The following is a 21378-nucleotide window of genomic DNA, read 5'->3' on the forward strand; positions in this document are numbered from 1 at the left end:
TTGTATTGGTATTATTTGTATGTGTTGTGGCTTTGTGCTGGGTGAGAAGGTGAGCCCTGATTAGGGGGCGGGGCTTCCCTGACTAGGGGTCCTATAAACGTAGCAGGCAATCAGGCAGCGGCACAGACAGCTGCAGCGGCACAGGAGCTAGCAAACAGAGCTGTAAACAGGGGAGTTTGAGTGGGAGTTCTGTTGGAGGAGAAGGTATTTGTGTGTGTTTGGTTTTGTATTGGTGGTACCTGTATGTGTAGGGGCTTTGTGCTGGGAGAGAAGCTGAGCCCTGATTAGTGGGCGGGGCTTCCCTGACTAGGGGTCCTATAAAGGTTGCAGACAGTCAGGCAGCGGCACAGGAGCTATCAAACAGAGCTGTAAACAGGGGAGTTTGAGTGGGAGTTCTTTTGGAGGAGAAGGTATTTGTGTGTGTTTGGTTTTGTATTGTTAGTATCTGTATGTGAAGGGGCTTTGTGCTGGGAGAGAAGCTGAGCCGTGATTAGGGGACGGGGCTTCACTTACTAGGGGTCCTAGAAAGGTATCAGCCAGTCAGGCAGCGGCACAGACAGCTGCAGCGGCACAGGAGCTAGCAAACAGAGCTCTAAACAGGGGAGTTGGAGTGAGAGTTCTGTTGGAGGAGAAGGTATTTGTGTGTGTTTGGTTTTGTATTGTTAGTATCTGTATGTGTAGGGGCTTTGTGCTGGGACAGAAGCTGAGCCCTGATTAGGGAGCGGGGCTTCCCTGACTAGGGGTCCTATAAAGGTAGCAGCCAGTCAGGCAGCGGCACAGGAGCTAGCACACAGAGATGTAAACAGGGGAGTTTGAGTGGGAGTTCTGTTGGAGGAGAAGGTATTTGTGTGTGTTTGGTTTTGTATTGATAGTATCTGTATGTGTAGGGGCTTTGTGCTGGGAGAGAAGCTGAGGCCTGATTAGGGGGCGGGGCTTGACTGACTAGGGGTCCTAAAAAGGTAGCAGCCAGTCAGGCAGCGGCACAGACAGCTGCAGAGGCACAGGAGCTAGCAAACAGAGCTGTAAACAGGGGAGTTGGAGTGAGAGTTCTGTTGGAGGAGAAGGTATTTGTGTGTGTTTGGATTTGTATTGGTAGTATTTGTATGTGTAGAGGCTTTGTGCTGGGAGAGAAGCTGAGCCCTGATTAGGGGGCGGGGCTTCCCTGACTAGGGGTCCTATAAAGGTAGCAGCCAGTCAGGCAGCGGCACAGGAGCTAGCACACAGAGATGTAAACAGGGGAGTTTGAGTGGGAGTTCTGTTGGAGGAGAAGGTATTTGTGTGTTTGGATTTGTATTGGTAGTATTTGTATGTGTAGAGGCTTTGTGCTGGGAGAGAAGCTGAGCCCTGATTAGGGGGCGGGGCTTCCCTGACTTGGGGTCCTATAAAGGTAGCAGCCAGTCAGGCAGCGGCACAGGAGCTAGCAAACAGAGCTGTAAACAGGGGAGTTTGAGTGGGAGTTCTGTTGGAGGAGAGGTATTTGTGTGTGTTTTTGTTTTTGTATTGGTAGTATCTGTATGTGTTGGGGCTTTGTGCTGGGAGAGAAGCAGAGCCGTGATTAGGGGGCGGGGCTTCCCTGACTAGGGGTCCTATAAAGGTAGCAGCCAATCAGGCAGCGGCACAGACAGCTGCAGCGGCACAGGAGCTAGCAAACAGAGCTGTAAACAGGGGAGTTTGAGTGGGAGTTCTGTTGAAGGAGAAGGTATTTGTGTGTGTTTGGTTTTGTATTGGTGGTATCTGTATGTGTAGGGGCTTTGTGCTGGGAAAGAAGCTGAGCCCTGATTAGTGGGCGGGGCTTCCCTGACTAGGGGTCCTATAAGGTTGCAGCCAGTCAGGCAGCGGCACAGGAGCTATCAAACAGAGCTGTAAACAGGGGAGTTTGAGTGGGAGTTCTTTTGGAGGAGAAGGTATTTGTGTGTGTTTTTGTATTGGTGGTATCTGTATGTGTAGGGACTTTGTGCTGGGAGAGAAGCTGAGCCGTGATTAGGGGGCGGGGCTTCCCTGGCTAGGGGTCCTATAAAGGTAGCAGCCAGTCAGGCAGCGGCACAGGAGCTCGCAAACAGAGCTGTAAACAGGGGAGTTTGAGTGGGAGTTCTGTTGGAGGAGAAGGTATTTGTGTGTGTTTGGTTTTGTATTGGTGGTATCTGTATGGTAGAGGCTTGGAGGGTCTTTGTGCTGGGAGAGAAGGTGAGCCCTGATTAGGGGGCGGGGCTTCACTGACTAGGGGTCCTATAAAGGTAGCAGCCAGTCAGGCAGCGGCACAGACAGCTGCAGCGGCACAGGAGCTAGCAAACAGAGCTGTAAACAGGGGAGTTGGAGTGGGAGTTCTGTGGGAGGAGAAGGTATTTGTGTGTGTTTGGTTTTGTATTGGTGGTATCTGTATGTGTAGGGGCTTTGTCCTGGGAGAGAAGCTGAGCCCTGATTAGGGGGCGGGGCTTCCCTGGCTAGGGGTCCTATAAAGGTAGCAGCCAGTCAGGCAGCGGCACAGACAGCTGCAGCGGCACAGGAGCTAGCAAACAGAGCTGTAAACAGGGGAGTTTGAGTGGGAGTTCTGTTGGAGGAGAAGGTATTTGTGTGTGTTTGGTTTTGTATTGGTAGTACCTGTATGTGTAGAGGCTTGGAGGGGCTTTGTGCTGGGAGAGAAGCTGAGCCCTGATTAGTGGGCGGGGCTTCCCTGACTAGGGGTCCTATAAAGGTAGCAGCCAGTCAGGCAGCCGCACAGACAGCTGCAGAGGCACAGGAGCTAGCAAACAGAGCTGTAAACAGGGGAGTTTGAGTGGGAGTTCTGTTGGAGGAGAAGGTATTTGTGTGTGTTTGGTTTTGTATTGTTAGTATCTGTATGTGTAGGGGCTTTGTGCTGGGAGAGAAGCTGAGCCCTGATTAGGGGGCGGGGCTTCCCTGACTAGGGGTCCTATAAAGGTAGCAGCCAGTCAGGCAGCGGCACAGGAGCTAGCAAACAGAGCTGTAAACAGGGGAGTTTGAGTGGGAGTTCTGTTGGAGGAAAAGGTATTTGTGTGTGTGTTTGGTTTTGTATTGGTGGTATCTGTATGTGTAGAGGCTTGGAGGGGCTTTGTGCTGGGAAAGAAGCTGAGCCCTGATTAGTGGGCGGGGCTTCCCTGACTAGGGGTCCTATAAGGTTGCAGCCAGTCAGGCAGCGGCACAGGAGCTATCAAACAGAGCTGTAAACAGGGGAGTTGGAGTGAGAGTTCTGTTGGAGGAGAAGGTATTTGTGTGTGTTTGGTTTTGTATTGTTAGTATCTGTATGTGTAGGGGCTTTGTGCTGGGAGAGAAGCTGAGCCCTGATTAGGGGGCGGGGCTTCACTGACTAGGGGTCCTATAAAGGTATCAGCCAGTCAGGCAGCGGCACAGACAGCTGCAGCGGCACAGGAGCTAGCAAACAGAGCTGTAAACAGGGGGGTTTGAGTGGGAGTTCTGTTGGAGGAGAAGGTATTTGTGTGTGTTTGGTTTTGTATTGGTATTATTTGTATGTGTTGTGGCTTTGTGCTGGGTGAGAAGGTGAGCCCTGATTAGGGGGCGGGGCTTCCCTGACTAGGGGTCCTATAAACGTAGCAGGCAATCAGGCAGCGGCACAGACAGCTGCAGCGGCACAGGAGCTAGCAAACAGAGCTGTAAACAGGGGAGTTTGAGTGGGAGTTCTGTTGGAGGAGAAGGTATTTGTGTGTGTTTGGTTTTGTATTGGTGGTACCTGTATGTGTAGGGGCTTTGTGCTGGGAGAGAAGCTGAGCCCTGATTAGTGGGCGGGGCTTCCCTGACTAGGGGTCCTATAAAGGTTGCAGACAGTCAGGCAGCGGCACAGGAGCTATCAAACAGAGCTGTAAACAGGGGAGTTTGAGTGGGAGTTCTTTTGGAGGAGAAGGTATTTGTGTGTGTTTGGTTTTGTATTGTTAGTATCTGTATGTGAAGGGGCTTTGTGCTGGGAGAGAAGCTGAGCCGTGATTAGGGGACGGGGCTTCACTTACTAGGGGTCCTAGAAAGGTATCAGCCAGTCAGGCAGCGGCACAGACAGCTGCAGCGGCACAGGAGCTAGCAAACAGAGCTCTAAACAGGGGAGTTGGAGTGAGAGTTCTGTTGGAGGAGAAGGTATTTGTGTGTGTTTGGTTTTGTATTGTTAGTATCTGTATGTGTAGGGGCTTTGTGCTGGGACAGAAGCTGAGCCCTGATTAGGGAGCGGGGCTTCCCTGACTAGGGGTCCTATAAAGGTAGCAGCCAGTCAGGCAGCGGCACAGGAGCTAGCACACAGAGATGTAAACAGGGGAGTTTGAGTGGGAGTTCTGTTGGAGGAGAAGGTATTTGTGTGTGTTTGGTTTTGTATTGATAGTATCTGTATGTGTAGGGGCTTTGTGCTGGGAGAGAAGCTGAGGCCTGATTAGGGGGCGGGGCTTGACTGACTAGGGGTCCTAAAAAGGTAGCAGCCAGTCAGGCAGCGGCACAGACAGCTGCAGAGGCACAGGAGCTAGCAAACAGAGCTGTAAACAGGGGAGTTGGAGTGAGAGTTCTGTTGGAGGAGAAGGTATTTGTGTGTGTTTGGATTTGTATTGGTAGTATTTGTATGTGTAGAGGCTTTGTGCTGGGAGAGAAGCTGAGCCCTGATTAGGGGGCGGGGCTTCCCTGACTAGGGGTCCTATAAAGGTAGCAGCCAGTCAGGCAGCGGCACAGGAGCTAGCACACAGAGATGTAAACAGGGGAGTTTGAGTGGGAGTTCTGTTGGAGGAGAAGGTATTTGTGTGTTTGGATTTGTATTGGTAGTATTTGTATGTGTAGAGGCTTTGTGCTGGGAGAGAAGCTGAGCCCTGATTAGGGGGCGGGGCTTCCCTGACTTGGGGTCCTATAAAGGTAGCAGCCAGTCAGGCAGCGGCACAGGAGCTAGCAAACAGAGCTGTAAACAGGGGAGTTTGAGTGGGAGTTCTGTTGGAGGAGAGGTATTTGTGTGTGTTTTTGTTTTTGTATTGGTAGTATCTGTATGTGTTGGGGCTTTGTGCTGGGAGAGAAGCAGAGCCGTGATTAGGGGGCGGGGCTTCCCTGACTAGGGGTCCTATAAAGGTAGCAGCCAATCAGGCAGCGGCACAGACAGCTGCAGCGGCACAGGAGCTAGCAAACAGAGCTGTAAACAGGGGAGTTTGAGTGGGAGTTCTGTTGAAGGAGAAGGTATTTGTGTGTGTTTGGTTTTGTATTGGTGGTATCTGTATGTGTAGGGGCTTTGTGCTGGGAAAGAAGCTGAGCCCTGATTAGTGGGCGGGGCTTCCCTGACTAGGGGTCCTATAAGGTTGCAGCCAGTCAGGCAGCGGCACAGGAGCTATCAAACAGAGCTGTAAACAGGGGAGTTTGAGTGGGAGTTCTTTTGGAGGAGAAGGTATTTGTGTGTGTTTTTGTATTGGTGGTATCTGTATGTGTAGGGACTTTGTGCTGGGAGAGAAGCTGAGCCGTGATTAGGGGGCGGGGCTTCCCTGGCTAGGGGTCCTATAAAGGTAGCAGCCAGTCAGGCAGCGGCACAGGAGCTCGCAAACAGAGCTGTAAACAGGGGAGTTTGAGTGGGAGTTCTGTTGGAGGAGAAGGTATTTGTGTGTGTTTGGTTTTGTATTGGTGGTATCTGTATGGTAGAGGCTTGGAGGGTCTTTGTGCTGGGAGAGAAGGTGAGCCCTGATTAGGGGGCGGGGCTTCACTGACTAGGGGTCCTATAAAGGTAGCAGCCAGTCAGGCAGCGGCACAGACAGCTGCAGCGGCACAGGAGCTAGCAAACAGAGCTGTAAACAGGGGAGTTGGAGTGGGAGTTCTGTGGGAGGAGAAGGTATTTGTGTGTGTTTGGTTTTGTATTGGTGGTATCTGTATGTGTAGGGGCTTTGTCCTGGGAGAGAAGCTGAGCCCTGATTAGGGGGCGGGGCTTCCCTGGCTAGGGGTCCTATAAAGGTAGCAGCCAGTCAGGCAGCGGCACAGACAGCTGCAGCGGCACAGGAGCTAGCAAACAGAGCTGTAAACAGGGGAGTTTGAGTGGGAGTTCTGTTGGAGGAGAAGGTATTTGTGTGTGTTTGGTTTTGTATTGGTAGTACCTGTATGTGTAGAGGCTTGGAGGGGCTTTGTGCTGGGAGAGAAGCTGAGCCCTGATTAGTGGGCGGGGCTTCCCTGACTAGGGGTCCTATAAAGGTAGCAGCCAGTCAGGCAGCCGCACAGACAGCTGCAGAGGCACAGGAGCTAGCAAACAGAGCTGTAAACAGGGGAGTTTGAGTGGGAGTTCTGTTGGAGGAGAAGGTATTTGTGTGTGTTTGGTTTTGTATTGTTAGTATCTGTATGTGTAGGGGCTTTGTGCTGGGAGAGAAGCTGAGCCCTGATTAGGGGGCGGGGCTTCCCTGACTAGGGGTCCTATAAAGGTAGCAGCCAGTCAGGCAGCGGCACAGGAGCTAGCAAACAGAGCTGTAAACAGGGGAGTTTGAGTGGGAGTTCTGTTGGAGGAGAAGGTATTTGTGTGTGTTTGGTTTTGTATTGTTAGTATCTGTATGTGTAGGGGCTTTGTGCTGGGACAGAAGCTGAGCCCTGATTAGGGGGCGGGGCTTCACTGACTAGGGGTCCTATAAAGGTAGCAGCCAGTCAGGCAGCGGCACAGACAGCTGCAGCGGCACAGGAGCTAGCAAACAGACCTGTAAACAGGGGAGTTTGAGTGGGAGGAGAAGGTATTTGTGTGTGTTTGGTTTTGTATTGTTAGTATCTGTATGTGGAGGGGCTTTGTGCTGGGAGAGAAGCTGACCCCTGATTAGGGGCGGGGCTTCCCTGACTAGGGGTCCTAGAAAGGTATCAGCCAGTCAGGCAGCGGCACAGACAGCTGCAGCGGCACAGGAGCTAGCAAACAGAGCTGTAAACAGGGGAGTTTGAGTGGGAGTTCTGTTGGAGGAGAAGGTATTTGTGTGTGTTTGGTTTTGTATTGGTAGTACCTGAATGTGTAGAGGCTTGGAGGGGCTTTGTGCTGGGAGAGAAGCTGAGCCCTGATTAGTGGGCGGGGCTTCCCTGACTAGGGGTCCTATAAAGGTAGCAGCCAGTCAGGCAGCCGCACAGACAGCTGCAGCGGCACAGGAGCTATCAAACAGAGCTGTAAACAGGGGAGTTTGAGTGGGAGTTCTGTTGGAGTAGAAAGTATTTGTGTGTGTTTGGTTTTGTATTGGTAGTATGTGTGTGTGTAGGGGCTTTGTGCTCAGACAGAAGCTGAGCCCTGATTAGGGGGCGGGGCTTCACTGACTAGGGGTCCTATAAAGGTAGCAGCCAGTCAGGTAGTGGCAGAGACAGCTGCAGCAGCACAGGAGCTAGCAAACAGAGCTGTAAACAGGGGAGTTTGAGTGGGAGTTCTTTTGGAGGAGAAGGTATTTGTGTTTTTTTGTATTGGTAGTATCTGTATGTGTAGGGGATTTGTGCTGGGAGAGAAGCTGAGCCCTGATTAGGGGGGCGGGGCTTCCCTGACTAGGGGTCCTATAAAGGTATCAGCCAGTCAGGCAGCGGCACAGACAGCTGCAGCGGCACAGGAGCTATCAAACAGAGCTGTAAACAGGGGAGTTTGAGTGGGAGTACTGTTGGAGAAGGTATTTGTGTGTGTTTGGTTTTGTATTGGTAGTATCTGTGTGTGTAGGGGCTTTGTGCTGGGACAGAAGCTGAGCCCTGATTAGGGGGCGGGGCTTGACTGACTAGGGGTCCTATAAAGGTCGCAGCCAGTCAGGCAGCGGCACAGACAGCTGCAGCGGCACAGGAGCTAGCAAACAGAGCTGTAAACAGGCGGGTTTGAGTGGGAGTTCTGTTGGAGGAGAAGGTATTTGTGTGTGTGTTTGGTTTTGTATTGGTGGTATCTGTATGGTAGAGGCTTGGAGGGTCTTTGTGCTGGGAGAGAAGGTGAGCCCTGATTAGGGGGCGGGACTTCACTGACTAGGGGTCCTATAAAGGTAGCAGCCAGTCAGGCAGCGGCACAGAGAGCTGCAGCGGCACAGGAGCTAGCAAACAGAGCTGTAAACAGGGGAGTTGGAGTGGGAGTTCTGTTGGAGGAGAAGGTATTTGTGTGTGTTTGGTTTTGTATTGTTAGTATCTGTCTGTGTATGGGCTTTGTGCTGGGAGAGAAGCTGAGCCCTGATTAGGGGGCGGGGCTTCCCTGACTAGGGTTCCTATAAAGGTATCAGCCAGTCAGGCAGCGGCACAGACAGCTGCAGCGGCACAGGAGCTCGCAAACAGAGCTGTAAACAGGGGAGTTTGAGTGGGAGTTCTGTTGGAGGAGAAGGTATTTGTGTGTGTTTGGTTTTGTATTGGTGGTATCTGTATGTGTAGGGGCTTTGTCCTGGGAGAGAAGCTGAGCCCTGATTAGGGGGCGGGGCTTCCCTGACTAGGGGTCCTATAAAGGTAGCAGCCAGTCAGGCAGCGGCACAGGAGCTAGCAAACAGAGCTGTAAACAGGGGAGTTTGAGTGGGAGTTCTGTTGGAGGAGAAGGTATTTGTGTGTGTTTGGTTTTGTATTGGTAGTACCTGTATGTGTAGAGGCTTGGAGGGGCTTTGTGCTGGGAGAGAAGCTGAGCCCTGATTAGTGGGCGGGGCTTCCCTGACTAGGGGTCCTATAAAGGTAGCAGCCAGTCAGGCAGCCGCACAGACAGCTGCAGCGGCACAGGAGCTAGCAAACAGAGCTGTAAACAGGGGAGTTTGAGTGGGAGTTCTGTTGGAGGAGAAGGTATTTGTGTGTGTTTGGTTTTGTATTGTTAGTATCTGTATGTGTAGGGGCTTTGTGCTGGGAGAGAAGCTGAGCCCTGATTAGGGGGCGGGGCTTCCCTGACTAGGGGTCCTATAAAGGTAGCAGCCAGTCAGGCAGCGGCACAGGAGCTAAAAACAGAGCTGTAAACAGGGGAGTTTGAGTGGGAGTTCTGTTGGAGGAAAAGGTATTTGTGTGTGTGTTTGGTTTTGTATTGGTGGTATCTGTATGTGTAGAGGCTTGGAGGGGCTTTGTGCTGGGAAAGAAGCTGAGCTCTGATTAGTGGGCGGGGCTTCCCTGACTAGGGGTCCTATAAGGTTGCAGCCAGTCAGGCAGCGGCACAGGAGCTATCAAACAGAGCTGTAAACAGGGGAGTTTGAGTGGGAGTTCTGTTGGAGTAGAAAGTATTTGTGTGTGTTTGGTTTTGTATTGGTAGTATGTGTGTGTGTAGGGGCTTTGTGCTGAGACAGAAGCTGAGCCCTGATTAGGGGGCGGGGCTTCACTGACTAGGGGTCCTATAAAGGTAGCAGCCAGTCAGGTAGTGGCAGAGACAGCTGCAGCAGCACAGGAGCTAGCAAACAGAGCTGTAAACAGGGGAGTTTGAGTGGGAGTTCTTTTGGAGGAGAAGGTATTTGTGTGTGTTTGGTTTTGTGTTGTTAGTATCTGTATGTGTAGGGGCTTTGTGCTGGGAGAGAAGCTGAGCCCTGATTAGGGGGGCGGGGCTTCCCTGACTAGGGGTCCTATAAAGGTAGCAGCCAGTCAGGCAGCCGCACAGACAGCTGCAGCGGCACAGGAGCTAGCAAACAGAGCTGTAAACAGGGGAGTTTGAGTGGGAGTTCTGTTGGAGGAGAAGGTATTTGTGGGTGTTTGGTTTTGTATTGTTAGTATCTGTATGTGTAGGGGCTTTGTGCTGGGAGAGAAGCTGAGCCCTGATTAGGGGGCGGGGCTTCCCTGACTAGGGGTCCTATAAAGGTAGCAGCCAGTCAGGCAGCGGCACAGGAGCTAGCAAACAGAGCTGTAAAGAGGGGAGTTTGAGTGGGAGTTCTGTTGGAGGAAAAAGTATTTGTGTGTGTGTTTGGTTTTGTATTGGTGGTATCTGTATGTGTAGAGGCTTGGAGGGCTTTGTGCTGGGAAAGAAGCTGAGCCCTGATTAGTGGGCGGGGCTTCCCTGAGTAGGGGTCCTATAAGGTTGCAGCTAGTCAGGCAGCGGCACAGGAGCTATCAAACAGAGCTGTAAACAGGGGAGTTTGAGTGGGAGTTCTGTTGGAGTAGAAGGTATTTGTGTGTGTTTGGTTTTGTATTGGTAGTATCTGTATGTGGAGGGGCTTTGTGCTGGGAGAGAAGCTGAGCCCTGATTAGGGGCGGGGCTTGACTGACTAGGGGTCCTATAAAGGTAGCAGCCAGTCAGGCAGCGGCACAGGAGCTAGCAAACAGAGCTGTAAACAGGGGAGTTTGAGTGGGAGTTCTGTTGGAGGAAAAGGTATTTGTGTGTGTGTTTGGTTTTGTATTGGTGGTATCTGTATGTGTAGAGGCTTGGAGGGGCTTTGTGCTGGGAAAGAAGCTGAGCTCTGATTAGTGGGCGGGGCTTCCCTGACTAGGGGTCCTATAAGGTTGCAGCCAGTCAGGCAGCGGCACAGGAGCTATCAAACAGAGCTGTAAACAGGGGAGTTTGAGTGGGAGTTCTGTTGGAGTAGAAAGTATTTGTGTGTGTTTGGTTTTGTATTGGTAGTATGTGTGTGTGTAGGGGCTTTGTGCTGAGACAGAAGCTGAGCCCTGATTAGGGGGCGGGGCTTCACTGACTAGGGGTCCTATAAAGGTAGCAGCCAGTCAGGTAGTGGCAGAGACAGCTGCAGCAGCACAGGAGCTAGCAAACAGAGCTGTAAACAGGGGAGTTTGAGTGGGAGTTCTTTTGGAGGAGAAGGTATTTGTGTGTGTTTGGTTTTGTATTGGTGGTACCTGTATGTGTAGGGGCTTTGTGCTGGGAGAGAAGCTGAGCCCTGATTAGGGGGGCGGAGCTTCCCTGACTAGGGGTCCTATAAACGTAGCAGGCAATCAGGCAGCGGCACAGACAGCTGCAGCGGCACAGGAGCTAGCAAACAGAGCTGTAAACAGGGGAGTTTGAGTGGGAGTTCTGTTGGAGGAGAAGGTATTTGTGTGTGTTTGGTTTTGTATTGGTAGTACCTGTATGTGTAGAGGCTTGGAGGGGCTTTGTGCTGGGAGAGAAGCTGAGCCCTGATTAGTGGGCGGGGCTTCCCTGACTAGGGGTCCTATAAAGGTAGCAGCCAGTCAGGCAGCGGCACAGACAGCTGCAGCGGCACAGGAGCTCGCAAACAGAGCTGTAAACAGGGGAGTTTGAGTGGGAGTTCTGTTGGAGGAGAAGGTATTTGTGTGTGTTTGGTTTTGTATTGGTGGTATCTGTATGTGTAGGGGCTTTGTCCTGGGAGAGAAGCTGAGCCCTGATTAGGGGGCGGGGCTTCCCTGACTAGGGGTCCTATAAAGGTAGCAGCCAGTCAGGCAGCGGCACAGGAGCTAGCAAACAGAGCTGTAAACAGGGGAGTTTGAGTGGGAGTTCTGTTGGAGGAGAAGGTATTTGTGTGTGTTTGGTTTTGTATTGGTAGTACCTGTATGTGTAGAGGCTTGGAGGGGCTTTGTGCTGGGAGAGAAGCTGAGCCCTGATTAGTGGGCGGGGCTTCCCTGACTAGGGGTCCTATAAAGGTAGCAGCCAGTCAGGCAGCCGCACAGACAGCTGCAGCGGCACAGGAGCTAGCAAACAGAGCTGTAAACAGGGGAGTTTGAGTGGGAGTTCTGTTGGAGGAGAAGGTATTTGTGTGTGTTTGGTTTTGTATTGTTAGTATCTGTATGTGTAGGGGCTTTGTGCTGGGAGAGAAGCTGAGCCCTGATTAGGGGGCGGGGCTTCCCTGACTAGGGGTCCTATAAAGGTAGCAGCCAGTCAGGCAGCGGCACAGGAGCTAGCAAACAGAGCTGTAAACAGGGGAGTTTGAGTGGGAGTTCTGTTGGAGGAGAAGGTATTTGTGTGTGTTTGGTTTTGTATTGGTAGTACCTGTATGTGTAGAGGCTTGGAGGGGCTTTGTGCTGGGAGAGAAGCTGAGCCCTGATTAGTGGGCGGGGCTTCCCTGACTAGGGGTCCTATAAAGGTAGCAGCCAGTCAGGCAGCCGCACAGACAGCTGCAGCGGCACAGGAGCTAGCAAACAGAGCTGTAAACAGGGGAGTTTGAGTGGGAGTTCTGTTGGAGGAGAAGGTATTTGTGTGTGTTTGGTTTTGTATTGTTAGTATCTGTATGTGTTGGGGCTTTGTGCTGGGAGAGAAGCTGAGCCGTGATTAGGGGGCGGGGCTTCCCTGACTAGGGGTCCTATAAAGGTAGCAGCCAGTCAGGCAGCGGCACAGGAGCTAAAAAACAGAGCTGTAAACAGGGGAGTTTGAGTGGGAGTTCTGTTGGAGGAAAAGGTATTTGTGTGTGTGTTTGGTTTTGTATTGGTGGTATCTGTATGTGTAGAGGCTTGGAGGGGCTTTGTGCTGGGAAAGAAGCTGAGCTCTGATTAGTGGGCGGGGCTTCCCTGACTAGGGGTCCTATAAGGTTGCAGCCAGTCAGGCAGCGGCACAGGAGCTATCAAACAGAGCTGTAAACAGGGGAGTTTGAGTGGGAGTTCTGTTGGAGTAGAAAGTATTTGTGTGTGTTTGGTTTTGTATTGGTAGTATGTGTGTGTGTAGGGGCTTTGTGCTGAGACAGAAGCTGAGCCCTGATTAGGGGGCGGGGCTTCCCTGACTAGGGGTCCTATAAAGGTTGCAGACCGTCAGGCAGCGGCACAGGAGCTATCAAACAGAGCTGTAAACAGGGGAGTTTGAGTGGGAGTTCTTTTTGAGGAGAAGGTATTTGTGTGTGTTTTTGTATTGGTAGTATCTGTATGTGTAGGGGCTTTGTGCTGGGAGAGAAGCTGAGCCGTGATTAGGGGCGGGGCTTCACTGACTAGGGGTCCTATAAAGGTATCAGCCAGTCAGGCAGCGGCACAGACAGCTGCAGCGGCACAGGAGCTATCAAACAGAGCTGTAAACAGGGGAGTTTGAGTGGGAGTACTGTTGGAGAAGGTATTTGTGTGTGTTTGGTTTTGTATTGGTAGTATCTGTGTGTGTAGGGGATTTGTGCTGGGACAGAAGCTGAGCCCTGATTAGGGGGCGGGGCTTGACTGACTAGGGGTCCTATAAAGGTCGCAGCCAGTCAGGCAGCGGCACAGACAGCTGCAGCGGCACAGGAGCTAGCAAACAGAGCTGTAAACAGGCGGGTTTGAGTGGGAGTTCTGTTGGAGGAGAAGGTATTTGTGTGTGTTTGGTTTTGTATTGTTAGTATCTGTCTGTGTATGGGCTTTGTGCTGGGAGAGAAGCTGAGCCCTGATTAGGGGGCGGGGCTTCCCTGACTAGGGTTCCTATAAAGGTATCAGCCAGTCAGGCAGCGGCACAGACAGCTGCAGCGGCACAGGAGCTCGCAAACAGAGCTGTAAACAGGGGAGTTTGAGTGGGAGTTCTGTTGGAGGAGAAGGTATTTGTGTGTGTTTGGTTTTGTATTGGTGGTATCTGTATGTGTAGGGGCTTTGTCCTGGGAGAGAAGCTGAGCCCTGATTAGGGGGCGGGGCTTCCCTGACTAGGGGTCCTATAAAGGTAGCAGCCAGTCAGGCAGCGGCACAGGAGCTAGCAAACAGAGCTGTAAACAGGGGAGTTTGAGTGGGAGTTCTGTTGGAGGAGAAGGTATTTGTGTGTGTTTGGTTTTGTATTGGTAGTACCTGTATGTGTAGAGGCTTGGAGGGGCTTTGTGCTGGGAGAGAAGCTGAGCCCTGATTAGTGGGCGGGGCTTCCCTGACTAGGGGTCCTATAAAGGTAGCAGCCAGTCAGGCAGCCGCACAGACAGCTGCAGCGGCACAGGAGCTAGCAAACAGAGCTGTAAACAGGGGAGTTTGAGTGGGAGTTCTGTTGGAGGAGAAGGTATTTGTGTGTGTTTGGTTTTGTATTGTTAGTATCTGTATGTGTAGGGGCTTTGTGCTGGGAGAGAAGCTGAGCCGTGATTAGGGGGCGGGGCTTCCCTGACTAGGGGTCCTATAAAGGTAGCAGCCAGTCAGGCAGCGGCACAGGAGCTAAAAAACAGAGCTGTAAACAGGGGAGTTTGAGTGGGAGTTCTGTTGGAGGAAAAGGTATTTGTGTGTGTGTTTGGTTTTGTATTGGTGGTATCTGTATGTGTAGAGGCTTGGAGGGGCTTTGTGCTGGGAAAGAAGCTGAGCCCTGATTAGTGGGCGGGGCTTCCCTGAGTAGGGGTCCTATAAGGTTGCAGCTAGTCAGGCAGCGGCACAGGAGCTATCAAACAGAGCTGTAAACAGGGGAGTTTGAGTGGGAGTTCTGTTGGAGTAGAAGGTATTTGTGTGTGTTTGGTTTTGTATTGGTAGTATCTGTGTGTGTAGGGGCTTTGTGCTGGGACAGAAGCTGAACCCTGATTAGGGGGCGGGGCTTCACTGACTAGGGGTCCTATAAAGGTAGCAGCCAGTCAGGCAGCGGCACAGACAGCTGCAGCGGCACAGGAGCTAGCAAACAGAGCTGTAAACAGGGGAGTTTGAGTGGGAGTTCTTTTGGAGGAGAAGGTATTTGTGTGTGTTTGGTTTTGTATTGTTAGTATCTGTATGTGTAGGGGCTTTGTGCTGGGAGAGAAGCTGAGCCCTGATTAGGGGCGGGGCTTTCCTGACTAGGGGTCCTATAAAGGTAGCAGCCAGTCAGGCAGCGGCACAGGAGCTAGCAAGCAGAGCTGTAAACAGTGGAGTTTGAGTGGGAGTACTGTTGGAGGAGAAGGTATTTGTGTGTGTTTGGTTTTGTATTGGTAGTATCTGTATGTGTAGGGGCTTTGTGCTGGGAAAGAAACTGAGCCCTGATTAGGGGGCGGGGCTTGACTGACTAGGGGTCCTATAAAGGTAGCAGCCAGTCAGGCAGCGGCACAGACAGCTGCAGCGGCACAGGAGCTAGCAAACAGAGCTGTAAACAGGGGAGTTTGAGTGGGAGTTCTGTTGGAGGAAAAGGTATTTGTGTGTGTGTTTGGTTTTGTATTGGTGGTATCTGTATGTGAAGGGGCTTTGTGCTGGGAGAGAAGCTGAGCCGTGATTAGGGGGCGGGGCTTCACTTACTAGGGGTCCTAGAAAGGTATCAGCCAGTCAGGCAGCGGCACAGACAGCTGCAGCGGCACAGGAGCTAGCAAACAGAGCTGTAAACAGGGGAGTTTGAGTGGGAGTTCTGTTGGAGTAGAAAGTATTTGTGTGTGTTTGGTTTTGTATTGGTAGTATGTGTGTGTGTAGGGGCTTTGTGCTGAGACAGAAGCTGAGCCCTGATTAGGGGGCGGGGCTTCACTGACTAGGGGTCCTATAAAGGTAGCAGCCAGTCAGGTAGTGGCACAGACAGCTGCAGCAGCACAGGAGCTAGCAAACAGAGCTGTAAACAGGGGAGTTTGAGTGGGAGTTCTTTTGGAGGAGAAGGTATTTGTGTGTGTTTGGTTTTGTATTGTTAGTATCTGTATGTGTAGGGGCTTTGTGCTGGGAGAGAAGCTGAGCCCTGATTAGGGGCGGGGCTTTCCTGACTAGGGGTCCTATAAAGGTAGCAGCCAGTCAGGCAGCGGCACAGAGAGCTGCAGCGGCACAGGAGCTAGCAAACAGAGCTGTAAACGGGGAGTTTGAGTGGGAGGAGAAGGTATTTGTGTGTGTTTGGTTTTGTATTGGTAGTATCTGTATGTGTAGGGGCTTTGTGCTGGGAAAGAAACTGAGCCCTGATTAGGGGGCGGGGCTTGACTGACTAGGGGTCCTATAAAGGTAGCAGCCAGTCAGGCAGCGGCACAGACAGCTGCAGCGGCACAGGAGCTAGCAAACAGAGCTGTAAACAGGGGAGTTTGAGTGGGAGTTCTGTTGGAGGAGAAGGTATTTGTGTGTGTTTGGTTTTGTATTGTTAGTATCTGTATGTGTATGGGCTTTGTGCTGGGAGAGAAGCTGAGCCCTGATTAGGGGGCGGGGCTTCCCTGACTAGGGGTCCTATAAAGGTATCAGCCAGTCAGGCAGCGGCACAGACAGCTGCAGCGGCACAGGAGCTAGCAAACAGAGCTGTAAACAGGGGAGTTTGAGTGGGAGTTCTGTTGGAGGAGAAGGTATTTGTGTGTGTTTGGTTTTGTATTGGTGGTATCTGTATGTGTAGGGGCTTTGTCCTGGGAGAGAAGCTGAGCCCTGATTAGGGGGCGGGGCTTCCCTGGCTAGGGGTCCTAAAAAGGTTGCAGCCAGTCAGGCAGCGGCACAGGAGCTATCAAACAGAGCTGTAAACAGGGGAGTTTGAGTGGGAGTTCTGTTGGAGTAGAAGGTATTTGTGTGTGTTTGGATTTGTATTGGTAGTATCTGTGTGTAGGGGCTTTGTGCTGGGACAGAAGCTGAGCCCTGATTAGGGGGCGGGGCTTCACTGACTAGGGGTCCTATAAAGGTAGCAGTCAGTCAGGCAGCGGCACAGAGAGCTGCAGCGGCACAGGAGCTAGCAAACAGAGCTGTAAACAGGGGAGTTTGAGTGGGAGTTCTGTTGGAGGAGAAGGTATTTGTGTGTTTGGTTTTGTATTGGTAGTATCTGTATGTGTAGGGGCTTTGTGCTGGGAGAGAAGCTGAGCCCTGATTAGGGGGCGGGGCTTGACTGACTAGGGGTCCTATAAAGGTCGCAGCCAGTCAGGCAGCGGCACAGACAGCTGCAGCGGCACAGGAGGTAGCAAACAGAGCTGTAAACAGGCGGGTTTGAGTGGGAGTTCTGTTGGAGGAAAAGGAATTTGTGTGTGTGTTTGGTTTTGTATTGGTGGTATCTGTATGTGTAGAGGCTTGGAGGGGCTTTGTGCTGGGAAAGAAACTGAGCCCTGATTAGGGGGCGGGGCTTGACTGACTAGGGGTCCTATAAAGGTATCAGCCATTCAGGCAGCGGCACAGACAGCTGCAGCGGCACAGGAGCTAGCAAACAGAGCTGTAAACAGGGGAGTTTGAGTGGGAGTTCTGTTGGAGGAGAAGGTATTTGTGTGTGTTTGGCTTTGTATAGTTAGTATCTGTATGTGTATGGGCTTTGTGCTGGGAGAGAAGCTGAGCCCTGATTAGGGGGCGGGGCTTCCCTGACTAGGGGTCCTATAAAGGTATCAGCCAGTCAGGCAGCGGCACAGACAGCTGCAGCGGCACAGGAGCTAGCAAACAGAGCTGTAAACAGGGGAGTTTGAGTGGGAGTTCTGTTGGAGGAGAAGGTATTTGTGTGTGTTTGGTTTTGTATTGGTGGTATCTGTATGTGTAGGGGCTTTGTCCTGGGAGAGAAGCTGACCCCTGATTAGGGGGCGGGGCTTCCCTGGCTAGGGGTCCTATAAAGGTTGCAGCCAGTCAGGCAGCGGCACAGGAGCTATCAAACAGAGCTGTAAACAGGGGAGTTTGAGTGGGAGTTCTGTTGGAGTAGAAGGTATTTGTGTGTGTTTGGATTTGTATTGGTAGTATCTGTGTGTAGGGGCTTTGTGCTGGGACAGAAGCTGAGCACTGATTAGGGGGCGGGGCTTCACTGACTAGGGGTCCTATAAAGGTAGCAGTCAGTCAGGCAGCGGCACAGAGAGCTGCAGCGGCACAGGAGCTAGCAAACAGAGCTGTAAACAGGGGAGTTTGAGTGGGAGTTCTTTTGGAGGAGAAGGTATTTGTGTGTGTTTGGTTTTGTATTGTTAGTATCTGTATGTGTAGGGGCTTTGTGCTGGGAGAGAAGCTGAGCCCTGATTAGGGGGCGGGGCTTCCCTGACTAGGGGTCCTATAAAGGTAGCAGCCAGTCAGGCAGCGGCACAGGAGCTAGCAAACAGAGCTGTAAACAGGGGAGTTTGAGTGGGAGTTCTGTTGGAGGAGAAGGTATTTGTGTGTGTTTTTGTATTGGTAGTATCTGTATGTGTAGGGGCTTTGTGCTGGGAGAGAAGCTGAGCCGAGATTAGGGGGCGGGGCTTCACTGACTAGGGGTCCTATAAAGGTCGCAGCCAGTCAGGCAGCGGCAAAGACAGCTGCAGCGGCACAGGAGCTAGCAAACAGAGCTGTAAACAGGCGGGTTTGAGTGGGAGTTCTGTTTGAGGAGAAGGTATTTGTGTGTGTGTTTGGTTTTGTATTGGTAGTATCTGTATGTGTAGAGGCTTGGAGGGGCTTTGTGCTGGGAAAGAAGCTGAGCCCTGATTAGGGGGCGGGGCTTCCCTGACAAGGGGTCCTATAAAGGTAGCAGCCAGTCAGGCAGCGGCACAGGAGCGACAAACAGAGCTGTAAACAGGGGAGTTCGAGTGGGAGTTCTGTTGGAGGAGAAGGTATTTGTGTGTGTTTGGTTTTGTATTGTTAGTATCTGTATGTGTAGGGGCTTCGTGCTGGGAGAGAAGCTGAGCCCTGATTAGGGGGCGGGGCTTCCCTGACTAGGGGTCCGATAAAGGTAGCAGCCAGTCAGGCAGCGGCACAGGAGCTAGCAAACAGAGCTGTAAACAGGGGAGTTTGAGTGGGAGTTCTGTTGGAGTAGAAGGTATTTGTGTGTGTTTGGTTTTGTATTGGTAGTATCTGCATGTGTAGAGGCTTGGAGGGGCTTTGTGCTGGGAGAGAAGCTGAGCCCTGATTAGTGGGCGGGGCTTCCCTGACCAGGGATCCTATAAAGGTAGCAGCCAGTCAGGCAGCCGCACAGACAGCTGCAGCGGCACAGGAGCTAGCAAACAGAGCTGTAAACAGGGGAGTTTGAGTGGGAGTTCTGTTGGAGGAGAAGGTATTTGTGTGTGTTTGGTTTTGTATTGTTAGTATCTGTATGTGTAGGGGCTTTGTGCTGGGAGAGAAGCTGAGCCCTGATTAGGGGGCGGGGCTTGACTGACTAGGGGTCCTATAAAGGTCGCAGCCAGTCAGGCAGCGGCACAGACAGCTGCAGTGGCACAGGAGCTAGCAAACAGAGCTGTAAACAGGCGGGTTTGAGTGGGAGTTCTGTTGGAGGAGAAGGTATTTGTGTGTGTGTTTGGTTTTGTATTGGTAGTATCTGTACATGTAGAGGCTTGGAGGGGCTTTGTGCTGGGAAAGAAGCTGAGCCCTGATTAGGGGGCGGGGCTTCCCTGACTAGGGGTCCTATAAAGATAGCAGCCAGTCAGGCAGCGGCACAGGAGCTACAAACAGAGCTGTAAACAGGGGAGTTCGAGTGGGAGTTCTGTTGGAGGAGAAGGTATTCGTGTGTGTTTGGTTTTGTATTGGTAGTATCTGTATGTGAAGGGGCTTTGTGCTGGGAGAGAAGCTGAGCCGTGATTAGGGGGCGGGGCTTCACTTACTAGGGGTCCTAGAAAGGTATCAGCCAGTCAGGCAGCGGCACAGACAGCTGCAGCGGCACAGGAGCTAGCAAACAGAGCTGTAAACAGGGGAGTTTGACTGGGAGTTCTGTTGGAGGAGAAGGTATTTGTGTGTGTTTGGTTTTGTATTGGTGGTATCTGTATGTGTAGGGGCTTTGTCCTGGGAGAGAAGCTGAGCCCTGATTAGGGGGCGGGGCTTCCCTCGCTAGGGGTCCTATAAAGGTAGCAGCCAGTCAGGCAGCGGCACAGACAGCTGCAGCGGCACAGGAGCTAGCAAACAGAGCTGTAAACAGTGGAGTTTGAGTCGGAGTTCTGTTGGAGGAGAAGGTATTTGTGTGTGTTTGGTTTTGTATTGGTAGTATCTGTATGTGTAGAGGCTTTGTGCTGGGAGAGAAGCTGAGCCCTGATTAGGGGGCGGGGCTTCCCTGACTCTGGGCCCTATAAAGGTAGCAGCCAGTCAGGCAGCGGCACAGACAGCTGCAGCGGCACAGGAGCTAGCAAACAGAGCTGTAAACGGGGAGTTTGAGTGGGAGGAGAAGGTATTTGTGTGTGTTTGGTTTTGTATTGTTAGTATCTGTATGTGAAGGGGCTTTGTGCTGGGAGAGAAGCTGAGCCCTGATTAGGGGGCGGGGCTTCCCTGACTCTGGGCCCTATAAAGGTAGCAGCCAGTCAGGCAGCGGCACAGACAGCTGCAGCGGCACAGGAGCTAGCAAACAGAGCTGTAAACGGGGAGTTTGAGTGGGAGGAGAAGGTATTTGTGTGTGTTTGGTTTTGTATTGTTAGTATCTGTATGTGAAGGGGCTTTGTGCTGGGAGAGAAGCTGAGCCCTGATTAGGGGGCGGGGCTTCCCTGACTCTGGGCCCTATAAAGGTAGCAGCCAGTCAGGCAGCGGCACAGACAGCTGCATCGGCACAGGAGCTAGCAAACAGATCTGTAAACAGGGGATTTTGAGTGGGAGTTCTGTTGGAGGAGAAGGTATTTGTGTGTGTTTGGTTTTGTATTGGTGGTATCTGTATGTGTAGGGGCTTTGTGCTGGGAGAGAAGCTGAGCCCTGATTAGGGGGCGGGGCTTCACTGACTAGGGGTCCTATAAAGGTTGCAGCCAGTCAGGCAGCGGCACAGGAGCTATCAAACAGAGCTGTAAACAGGGGAGTTTGAGTGGGAGTACTTTCGGAGTAGAAGGTATTTGTGTGTGTTTGGTTTTGTATTGGTAGTATCTGTGTGTGTAGGGGCTTTGTGCTGAGACAGAAGCTGAGCCCTGATTGGGGGGCGGGGCTTCACTGACTAGGGGTCCGATAAAGGTAGCAGCCAGTCAGGTAGCGGCACAGACAGCTGCAGCAGCACAGGAGCTAGCAAACAGAGCTGTAAACAGGGGAGTTTGAGTGGGAGTTCTTTTGGAGGAGAAGGTATTTGTGTGTGTTTGGTTTTGTATTGTTAGTATCTGTATGTGTAGGGGCTTTGTGCTGGGAGAGAAGCTGAGCCCTGATTAGGGGGCGGGGCTTCCCTGACTAGGGGTCCTATAAAGCTAGCAGCCAGTCAGGCAGCGGCACAGGAGCTAGCAAACAGAGCTGTAAACAGGGGAGTTTGAGTGGGAGTTCTGTTGGAGGAGAAGGTATTTGTGTGTGTTTTTGTATTGGTAGTATCTGTGTGTGTAGGGGCTTTGTGCTGGGACAGAAGCTGAGCCCTGATTAGGGGGCGGGGCTTCACTGACTAGGAGTCCTATAAAGGTAGCAGCCAGTCAGGCAGCGGCAGAGACAGCTGCAGCGGCACAGGAGCTAGCAAACAGAGCTGTAAACAGGGGAGTTTGAGTGGGAGTTCTGTTGGAGGAGAAGGTATTTGTGTGTGTTTGGTTTTGTATTGGTAGTATCTGTATGTGTAGGGGCTTTTTGCTGGGAGAGAAGCTGAGCCCTGATTAGGGGGCGGGGCTTGACTGACTAGGGGTCCTATAAAGGTCGCAGCCAGTCAGGCAGCGGCACAGAGAGCTGCAGCGGCACAGGAGCTAGCAAACAGAGCTGTAAACAGGCGGGTTTGAGTGGGAGTTCTGTTGGAGGAGAAGGTATTTGTGTGTGTGTTTGGTTTTGTATTGGTAGTATCTGTATGTGTAGGGGCTTTGTGCTGGGAGAGAAGCTGAGCCCTGATTAGGGGGCGGGGCTTCCCTGACTAGGGGTCCTAAAAAGGTAGCAGCCAGTCAGGCAGCGGCACAGGAGCTAGCACACAGAGATGGAAACAGGGGCGTTTGAGTGGGAGTTCTGTTGGAGGAAAAGGTATATGTGTGTGTGTTTGGTTTTGTATTGGTGGTA

Source organism: Lepidochelys olivacea, assembly GCF_965140295.1.
Source record: "Lepidochelys olivacea isolate rLepOli2 genome assembly, chromosome: 26".
Lineage (NCBI taxonomy): Eukaryota > Metazoa > Chordata > Testudines > Cheloniidae > Lepidochelys > Lepidochelys olivacea.